Below are 10,404 nucleotides of genomic sequence, written 5' to 3' on the forward strand. Positions count from 1 at the left end.
GCTAGATTAGTGTGGGTAGGGTGACGGTTAAACTAGTGATATTTATATTTTTTCAATATATAAAATATTGAAATATGATATAAATTTCAATATATAAATTATATATATCAATTTAAGAATATATATTAAATTATTTAATAGTGGTGGAGGAGTGATAGCGGCGGTGGTGGAGTGGTGTTGTTGAAGTAGTGGTGGTAGTGTGATAGTGGCAGCAACGGAGGTGGTGGTGGTGGTGGTGATGGAGTGGTAGTGGAGTGATAGTGGTGGTGTTGGCAGTGGCAAAGTGATAGTGGTGGTGGTGGTGGTGGTGGTGGCGGTGGTAGAATGATAGTGGTGGTGGTGGTAGTGGTGGTGTTGGTGTTATAATGATAATGGTGGTGGTGATGGAGTCATGGTGGTGGTGGCAGTGGTGGAGTGATAGTGGTGGTGGTGGTAGTGTGATGGTGGTGGTAGTGGTGGCAACAGAGGTGGTGGTGGTGGTAGTGGTGATGGAGTGGTTGTAATGGCCCGGCCCACTAGTGATATTGTCCGCTCTGGGCCGAAACCCTCACGGTTTTAAAAAGCGTCACTAGGGGTTACGAACCACCAACTTATAAACCCAGCATCTCTCCCGTGTTTTGTCGATGTGGGATTTGCCTAGGGTGTTACAATCCACCCCCCTTATGGGACTCAGCGTCCTCGCTGAGGTTTGCCCCACCATCGTTCAAGGTTGCACGCGGAGTGGCTCTGATACCACAAATGTAATGGCCCGGCCCACTAGTGATATTGTTCGCTCTGGGCCGAAACCCTCATGGTTTTAAAACGCGTCACTAGGGGTTACGAACCACCAACTTATAAACCCAGCATCTCTCCCGTGTTTTGTCGATGTGGGATTTGCCTAGGGTGTTACAGTGGTGGTAGAGTGATAGTAGTAGTGGTGGTGGTAGTAGTAGAGTGATAGTGGTGGTAGTAGTGGTAGAGTGGTGGTGGTGGTGGTGGTGGTAGAGTGATAGTGGTGGTGGTGGCAGTGGTGGAGTGATAGTGATGGTAGAGTGATAGTAATAGTAGTGGTGGTGGAGTGATAGTGGTGGTGGTGGTGGTAGAGTGGTAGTGGTGGAGTGATAGTGGTGGTGTTGGCGGTGGTGGAGTGATAGTGGTGGTGGTGGCGGTGGTGGTGGCGGTGCTGATAGTGGTGGTGGCGGTGGCGGTGGTAAAGTGATAGTGGTAGTGGTGGTGGTAGTGATAGAGTGATAGTGGTGGTGGTGGAGTAATGGTAGTTGTGGTGGTGATAGAGTGGTGGGGGCGGTGGAGTGATAGCGGTGGTAGTGGTGGAGTGATAATGGTAGCGATGGTGTTGATAGTGATGGAGTAGTGGTGTTGACAGTGATGGAGTAGTGGTGTGGTGGTGGAGTGGCCGCATTAGCAGCGGTGGTGATTTGCCAAGTTTGTATTTACACAACAAAAAAATACAAATTTTGAAAAATTTATAATATATATTAATAAATAATTTTTAAATTTAAAAAATATTAAATAATTTCAACCACCACTACTCCACCACTTCCACTATCACTCCACTACCACCAGCACCAACACCACAACCCCCACCACTCCACCACCACCACCACTACCCCCACCACTCCACCACCACCATCACCCTATCACTACCACCTCCACCAATACCACCACCACCAACACCCTATCACCACCCCTACTACTCTATCGCCACCACCACCCCCACCACTCCACCACCACTATTACACCACCACCACCACCACCATGTGACGCCCCTTACCCGTCTATTGTATAGCCGAGCAAGAAGTGCCACATTCGGTGCCGGAGCACCCTATCTTGTCTTGTCATGTCTATTGTAAATTTTAATGTCCTTTAAATCAGGTAATTTAAGTGTAGAAATTTTTTTTTTTATATCTTATTTTTGTGGAGACCCGAACAGATCCTCCTCTGTTTTATTAGCTTCTGGCGGGTTCCACTATCACCTGTTAATATATTCATAGTCATCTCACATATTTCCATATCATATTCTCTTTTATCATATCATTCACAACTATTTATGAGATCTCAAAATGAAGTGTCGTCTATTGCATTCATATAGAAATTCATAGATAATAAATTATAAGTTTTCATTTCAAGTCCAAAATAAAATACATCATAAACTAGTAATTACATCATGACTAGACATAATGAACCAAAATACTAGTCTACACATGGGCCCTACCAAAATACAAAAGATCGGTGAGGTGACTCGATCGGTGGCGATCCGGTTGGAACTCTGTCCAAATACTACTGTGGCGCTCACGATCTTGAAGACTACGTGATGGAAAACCAACGCTAAGCATAACGCTTAGTGGTGCATAATTTATAATAACAATAATTAAACAATTGAATTAATATTTACAAATCATAAATTCTGGGTCTTTTACATTTTTTTATTACACTTTGGAAACAATTAAAATTATTGGGATCTTTCCTGTTTACTTATTGTATATTCAGTATTAATTAATTATTATCAATGCCCAAGAAACCTATAACAAATTATAAAAGCTGGATACACGGGAGTATACGGGTTAGACAGCCATATGTCTACCCAGTATACATCTGTCAGGCACGAGGCCAGCTGTCGGGCACGAGACCCGCTGTCAGGCTTGTAAAGCCAGAAATAAAGTAGGCACAATGGCCAGTAAGTAGGCATATAGCCTGTAGAACAATCATACCAGACATATATTGTCAGTTCATGATTTTCTCGGTAGGCGATCGCTATCTATAGTCCCTAATTGGTATACCAATTTATCCAACTAAATAAATAAGTCTAGGTATACTATGGGCAATTAAATATTTTTAATTAATTTAGCACTATTCACTATTACTATTTTCTAGTACTGTTCATTGGTACCATAAATTTCATATTAATAGGACATTAGTCCTAATTTACATATTCATATCATTTTTAATATTAAATTTTCCTTATGAGTATTTTAATTATCCTATATAGCATTTTTCCCATGAACCTTTCATTAGGTTCATGTTGATGTGTTATCTTTATCTAGGAATTTGACTAGGTTGGGATGTCTATTTAGTCACAATTCCTTCATAACAATTGCTCCTCTATGTTTAAACTTGAATTTCAGTTTTTGAATCACTGAGTTTGGGGTTATAGAACTCAAGTTATGGACAAAATACCAAAGGAATAGTATTTTGGGACATTTTCTGGGTTGGCAGTTTCAGTGACCCAACTTGTGCTAACCATTTGAATTGGTTAAAGGCAAAACTGGGTTAAGTGGTCTTCATGAAAAGTGTAGCCCTATGTCTAAACTTTCCATGGGTAAAATTTTAGGTCATTTGGACCAGTATAGAGAGAGTTATAACTGTTCATTTGGTCATTTTCTGGGTTGGCAGTTTCAGTGACCCAATTTGTGCTAACAATTTGAATTTGTTAAAGGCAAAACTGGGTTATGTGGTCTTCATGAAAAGTGTAGCCCTATGTCTAAAATTTCCATGGGTAAAATTTTAGGTTATTTGGACCAGTATAGAGAGAGTTATGACCAAATGAACACGTACTGTTCATTTGGTAATTTTCTGGGTTGGCAGTTTCAGTGACCCAACTTGTGCTAACAATTTGAATTTGTTAAAGGCAAAACTGGGTTAAGTGGTCTTCATGAAAAGTGTATCCCTATGTCTAAACTTTCCATGGGTAAAATTTTAGGTCATTTGGACCAGTATAGAGAGAGTTATGACCAAATAAACACGTACTGTTCATTTGGTCATTTTCTGGGTTGGCAGTTTCAGTGATCCAACTTGTGCTAACAATTTGAATTTGTTAAAGGCAAAACTGGGTTAAGTGGTCTTCATGAAAAGTGTAGCCCTATGTCTAAACTTTCCATGGGTAAAATTTTAGGTCATTTCGACCAGTATAGAGAGAGTTATGACCAAATGAACACGTACTGTTCATTTGGTCATTTTCTGCGTTGGGTGCAGGGAAATCCGAATTTGGGCAGTATTTAGCTCAAGTTTTGGACAGAATTTGGGCATAGTTTCTTCATGGAAAATGGGCTATTTTGGGTCTAGTTTCACCTCCAATTGGCCTCATACCAATTGGGGTCACACAATTTTATTTATGGCCTAAAATGTACACTGCCCTCAACAAACACAACCTGCAGAAAATTAACACTTCCTAAACTCAATCTCCTCCAACTTCCTTACTTCAATTTGCATGCAATACACTTCTATAAGCAACAATCTCATCCCAATAGGTCAATTTCAACATTTTACACAAAATCTCCAAGTCATGTACATAAACCCTAATTTCCAAGTTTCAAACTCAATCAATTCAATCCCTTTTCACTTCTCATACATATAATCATATCAATCATCATCTCTAAACTCATTTACATTATTTGAAATAAAGCCCAATACATTTCATGGCTGCCAAAATTTGGGGACATCATGGGTTCATGAATTTCTTGTTAATTTCTTGAAATTTCCACTTATCTCAAGTCACTTTCAAGTATTAAAAGAAGAAGGAAGGGAGAAAAGCACTAACCTCTTGTGACCCAACTTGAAAATTTTCCCAAAACTTCAACTTTCATTCTCCCTATGGGTACCTAGAGCTTCCTTATGATGTGAGCTAAATTTTTAATGAAGGGAACCATGGGTTTTGGTGGATAAATGAAGAGAAACTCAAGCTCAAAACTTGAGCAAAAATGGTGGAGATGAGAGAACATGGAGACGGCAAGGAGAGAGAGAAGAGGAAATGAAGAAGACTTGTGGTTGGTGAATTTTTGTCTCTTGTGTCTTATATATATATATATATTCTATAATTATTGTTTTTAAATTTCATAAATCTATTTCCTTTCTTTTCTTTTCTTTCCTTTTCTTTTCTTTTCTTTTCTTTCTCTTCTCATTTTTCAAATTCAAATTCATAAAATTAATTTATGTTAATTATTCTATTTCCAAATTTTAATTTGACATTTAAGTCAAAATTCACCTCTAGGGGTGAAATGACCAAAATGCCTTTCATGGTGCTCATCGGATTATTTTTATTTTTTTATACCAATTAATAAATTCTCTAAATTTTATTTTATTTCTCAAAATTTTTCCTATATTTTTTAATATTTATTTCATTAATTTATGCCTCCTCACTATAGTTTAAGTGTAGTTCCAGACATCCCGATCGTCCGAAGCGGACATTAGTCGTCGAACAAGAAATGTACGGACTACCTACGGTGAGGTCGTTACAATTCTTCCCCTCTAAATAAAATTTTATCCTCGAAATTTATACAGTGTAATTAATCGAGGGACCGCTATCTCCTTGTCTTTTCACCTTTTTGTGTTATAATACTTTACTTTTTTTTTTTTAGTCTGTCTTATTAATCCTTATTCTACAATCTTATCCTTATCTCGATTTACTATTGAAAATACGTAGCTCTACACAATCAGGAGTCTTTAGGCACTCGACTACACTTCAGTACGACTTTTCATCCACAGACAGATGGACAGTCAGAACGGGTGATTCAGGTAACCCTTAGAACCTAGTAAATTATTATAAATGTTAAAAGACTACTAAAAATGACTTGAATCACATAATAGGTATTGGAGGATATGTTGAGAAGCTGCATCATTGATTTTGAAGGAAGTTGAGAGAAGTATCTTCCTTTGGTAGAGTTTGCTTACAACAACAGCTGCCGAGCCAGTATAAAAATGGCTCCATATGAAGCGTTGTATGGGAGGAGATGTAGAACTCCCTTATGCTAGACAGAAATGGGTGAGGAGAAAATAGTGGGCCCAGATTTAGTGAGACAGACAGAGGAAAAAGTGAAACTCATCAGAGATAATTTGAAAGTCGCCTCAGACAGACAAAAGTCATATGCCGACCTAAGGAGAAAGGATATAGAGTTTGAGGTTGGCGAGAAGGTGTTTCTAAAGGTATCACCTTGGAAGAAAGTGCTAAGATTTGGTAAAAAGGGTAAGTTGAGCCCTAGGTTTATTGGTCCATACGATGTCATTGAGCGTGTGGGTCCAAAGAGCCTCTGAGCTAGCTTTACCACCTGAGCTGGACAAGATCTACAGTGTATTCCATGTGTCGATGCTCAGGAGATACAGATCAGATCCTTCACATGTCATTTCAGCAGAGGAGATAATTGTGCAACCTGATTTGACATATGAAGAAGAACCAGTCAGGATCTTAGCATGGGAAGTGAAAGAACTCAGAAACAAGAGGATCCCACTAGTGAAAGTCTTGTGGAGACACCACAACACGGAAGAAGCGACATGGGAGAGCGAGGAGACGATGAGGCAGCAGTTCCCTCAGCTCTTCACATTAGGTAAATTTCGAGGATGAAATTTCTATTAGAGGGGAAGAATTGTAACGCCCTCACCATAGGTAGTCCGTACAATTTACTGTTCCGACGACTCATATCTGTTCGGACAGTCAAAATGTCTGAAACTACACCTAAACTATAGTGAGGAGGTATAAATTAATGAAATAAATATTAAAAAAAATATAGGAAAAATTTTGAGAAATAAAATAAAATTTAGAGAATTTATTAATTGGTATAAAAAATAAAAATAATCCGATGAGCACCATGAAAGGCATTTTGGTCATTTCACCCCTAGAGGTGAATTTTGACTTAAATGTCAAATTAAAATTTGGAAATAGAATAATTAACATAAATTAATTTTATGAATTTAAATTTGAAAAATGAGAAGAGAAAGAAGAAGAAAAGAAAAGAAAAGAAAAGGAAAGAAAAGAAAAGAAAGGAAATAGATTTATGAAATTTAAAAATAATAAAGTACACATAAATATATATATATATATAAATAACCACAAGAGACAAAACCCCCCACCAACCATCTTCTTCTTCCTCTTCTCTCTCTCTCCTTGCTGTCTCCCTTGGTCTCTCCCTCCCCACCATTGTTATCAAGATTAAAGTTTGATTTCCCAAGCTTTCACTCACCAAAACCCATAGACCCCTTCACAAAAAATTTAGCCCACACCATAAGGAAGCTTTAGATACCCATAAGAAGAAGAAAGATTAAAGTTTGAAGTGGGTCACAAGAGGTTAGTGCACTAATCCCTCTTCTTCTCTTTACTAAACATGAAAAGCATGTTTAGCTAAGCATAAATACCATTAAAACAAAAAGAAAATCTAGAGGAAAGAACCCTTGAATTTTTGGCAGCCATAGAACTTGAAGTTTATTGCTTTTAAGTGATGAAAAATGGTTCCATGAGAATGTGTAATTAGTTGAAATGTTTGGGTGTTTGATTGTATAAATTTGAAACTTTGAAAACTAAAGTTTGTGTAAATGTTGAGGACTTTGTGTAAATTGTTGAAATTGATCTATTGGGATGAGATTGTTGCTTATAGAAGTGTATTGCATGCAAATTGAAGTAAGGAAGTTGGAGGAGATTGAGTTTTGGAAGTGTCAATTTTCTGCAGGATTGTGTTTGTTGAGGGCAGTGTACATTTTAGGCCATAAATAAAATTGTGTGACCCCAATTGGTATGAGGCCAATTGGAGGTGAAACTAGACCCAAAATAGCCCATTTTCCATGAAGAAACCATGCCCAAATTCTGTCTAAAACTTGACCTAAATACTGCCCAAATTCGGATTTCCCTGCAACCCAACCCAGAAAATGACCAAATGAACAGTACGTGTTCATTTGGTCATAACTCTCTCTATACTGGTCTAAATGACCTAAAATTTTACCCATGGAAAGTTTAGACATAGGGCTACACTTTTCATGAAGACCACTTAACCCAGTTTTGCCTTTAACCAATTCAAATTATTAGCACAAGTTGGGCCACTGAAACTGCCAACCCAGAAAATGACCAAATGAACACGTGTTCATTTGGTCATAACTCTCTCTATACTGGTCCAAATGACCTAAAATTTTACCCATGGAAAGTTTAGACATAGGGCTACACTTTTCATGAAGACCACTTAACCCAGTTTTGCCTTTAACAAATTCAAATTGTTAGCACAAATTGGGTCACTGAAACTGCCAACCCAGAAAATGACCAAATGAACAGTACGTGTTCATTTGGTCATAACTCTCTCTATACTGGTCCAAATGACCTAAAATTTTACCCATGGAAAGTTTAGACATAGGGCTACACTTTTCATGAAGACCACTTAACCAAGTTTTGCTTTTAACCAATTCAAATTGTTAGCACAAGTTGGGTCATTGAAACTGCCAACCCAGAAAATGTCCCAAAATACTATTCCTTTGGTATTTTGACCATAACTTGAGTTTTATAACCCCAAACTCAGTGATTCAAAACTGAAATTCAAGTTTAAACATAGAGGAGCAATTGTTATGAAGGAATTGTGACTAAATAAACATCCCAACCTAGTCAAATTCCTAGATAAATATAACACATCAACATGAACCTAAAGAAAGGTTCATGGGAAAAATGCTATATAGGGTAATTAAAATACTCATAAGGAAAATTTAATATTAAAAATGATATGAATATGTAAATTAGGACTAATGTCCTATTAATATGAAATTTATGGTACCAATGAATAGTACTAGAAAATAGTAATAGTGAATAGTGCTAAATTAATTAAAAATATTTAGTTGCCCATAGTATACCTAGACTTATTTATTTAGTTGGATAAATTGGTATACCAATTAGGGACTACAGATAGCAGTACTGCCTACCGAGAAAATCATGAACTGACAATATATGTCTGGTATGATTGTTCTACAGGCTATATGCCTACTTTATTTCTGGCTTTACAAGCTCGACAATGTCTCGTGCCCGATACCGCCTCGTGTTCGACAGACGTATACTGGATAGACATATGGCTGTCTAACCAGTATACACCCGTACATCCAGCTTTTATAATTTGTTATAGATTTTCTTGGGCACTGATAAAAAAAAAATTAATTAAGACTTAAAATACAATAAGTAATCATAAAAGATCCCAATAATGTTAATTATTTCCAAAGAGCAATAAAAATGTAAAAGACCCAGAAATTATGAGTTGTATATATTGTTTCAAATTATTAAATTATTATTATTATAAATTATGCACCACTAAGCGTTATGCTTAGCGCATTGGTTTTCCATTGCGTAGGTACGAGATCGATCCCAAAGGCGGCAAAGAAGAAGATAAGAGTGCAATCGTGAGCTTTGATCAGATCTGCCATTGTCCAGAGTCACCTCACCGGTCTGTTGTATTTTGGTAGGGCCCATGTATAGACTAGTATTTTGGTTCATTATGTTTAGTCATGATGTAATTACTAGTTTATGATGTATGTCATTTTGGACTTGTAATTAAACTTTGAGATTGAAATGAAAACTTGTAATTTATTATCTATGAATTTCTATATAAATGCAATAGATAATACTTCATTTTGAGATCTCATAAATAATTGTAAATGATATGATACATGAGAATATGATATGAAATGTGTGAAATGAATATGGACATGTTAACAGGTGATTAGTGGAACCCGCCAGATGCTAATAAAATAAGGGAGGCTCTGTCCGGGTCTCCACAGAAATAAGATATAAAAAAAAAATTCTACACATAGAATACATATTTTAAATGACATCAAAAGTTTACAATAGATATGATAAAACAAGATAGGGTGCTCCGACACCGAATGTGGCACTTCTTGCTCGGCTATACGGTAGATGGGTTAGGGGCGTCACATTTAGTGGTATCAGAGCTGCTCCGCGTGCAACCTTGAACGATGGTGGGGCAAACCTCAGTGAGGACGCTGAGTCCCATAAGGGGGGTGGATTGTAACACCCTAGGCAAATCCCACATCGACAAAACACGGGAGAGATGCTGGGTTTATAAGTTGGTGGTTCGTAACTCCTAGTGACGCGTTTTAAAAACATCCGATAAAATTGGAACGATACAGAGAAGATTAGCATGGCCCCTGCACAAGGATGACATGCACAAATCGAGAAATGGTCCAAATTTTTCCTATATTTTTTTTTAATATTTATTTCATTAATTTATACCTCCTCACTATAGTTTAGGTGTAGTTTCAGACATTTTGACTGTCCGAACAGATATGAGTCGTCGGAACAGTAAATTGTACGGACTACCTATGGTGAGGGCGTTAACCCACAGGTCCCTGGATCGAAACCAGGCTCTGATACCACAAATGTAATGACCCGGCCCACTAGTGATATTGTCCGCTTTGGGCTGAAGCCCTCACAGTTTTAAAACGCGTCACTAGGAGTTACGAACCACCAACTTATAAACCCAGCATCTCTCCCATGTTTTGTCGATGTGGGATTTGCCTAGGGTGTTACAATCCACCCCCCTTATGGGACTCAGCGTCCTCACTGAGGTTTGCCCCACCATCGTTCAAGGTTGCACGCGGAGCAGCTCTGATACCACAAATGTAATGGCCCGGCCCACTAGTGATATTGTCCGCTCTGGG

General features: G+C 37.9%; 1 non-coding gene across 1 annotated transcript; it reads left to right on the forward strand.

The window, feature by feature from the left end:
- The first annotated feature begins 9,837 nt into the window (after nt 1-9,837).
- LOC131172443 (U6 spliceosomal RNA) lies at nt 9,838-9,937 on the forward strand. The gene has a single exon (XR_009142920.1). It is a non-coding gene; the product is annotated as a U6 spliceosomal RNA (small nuclear RNA).
- The last annotated feature ends 467 nt before the right edge of the window (nt 9,938-10,404 follow it).

Source organism: Hevea brasiliensis, chromosome 13 (assembly GCF_030052815.1).
Source record: "Hevea brasiliensis isolate MT/VB/25A 57/8 chromosome 13, ASM3005281v1, whole genome shotgun sequence".
NCBI classification, from domain to species: Eukaryota; Viridiplantae; Streptophyta; class Magnoliopsida; order Malpighiales; family Euphorbiaceae; genus Hevea; species Hevea brasiliensis.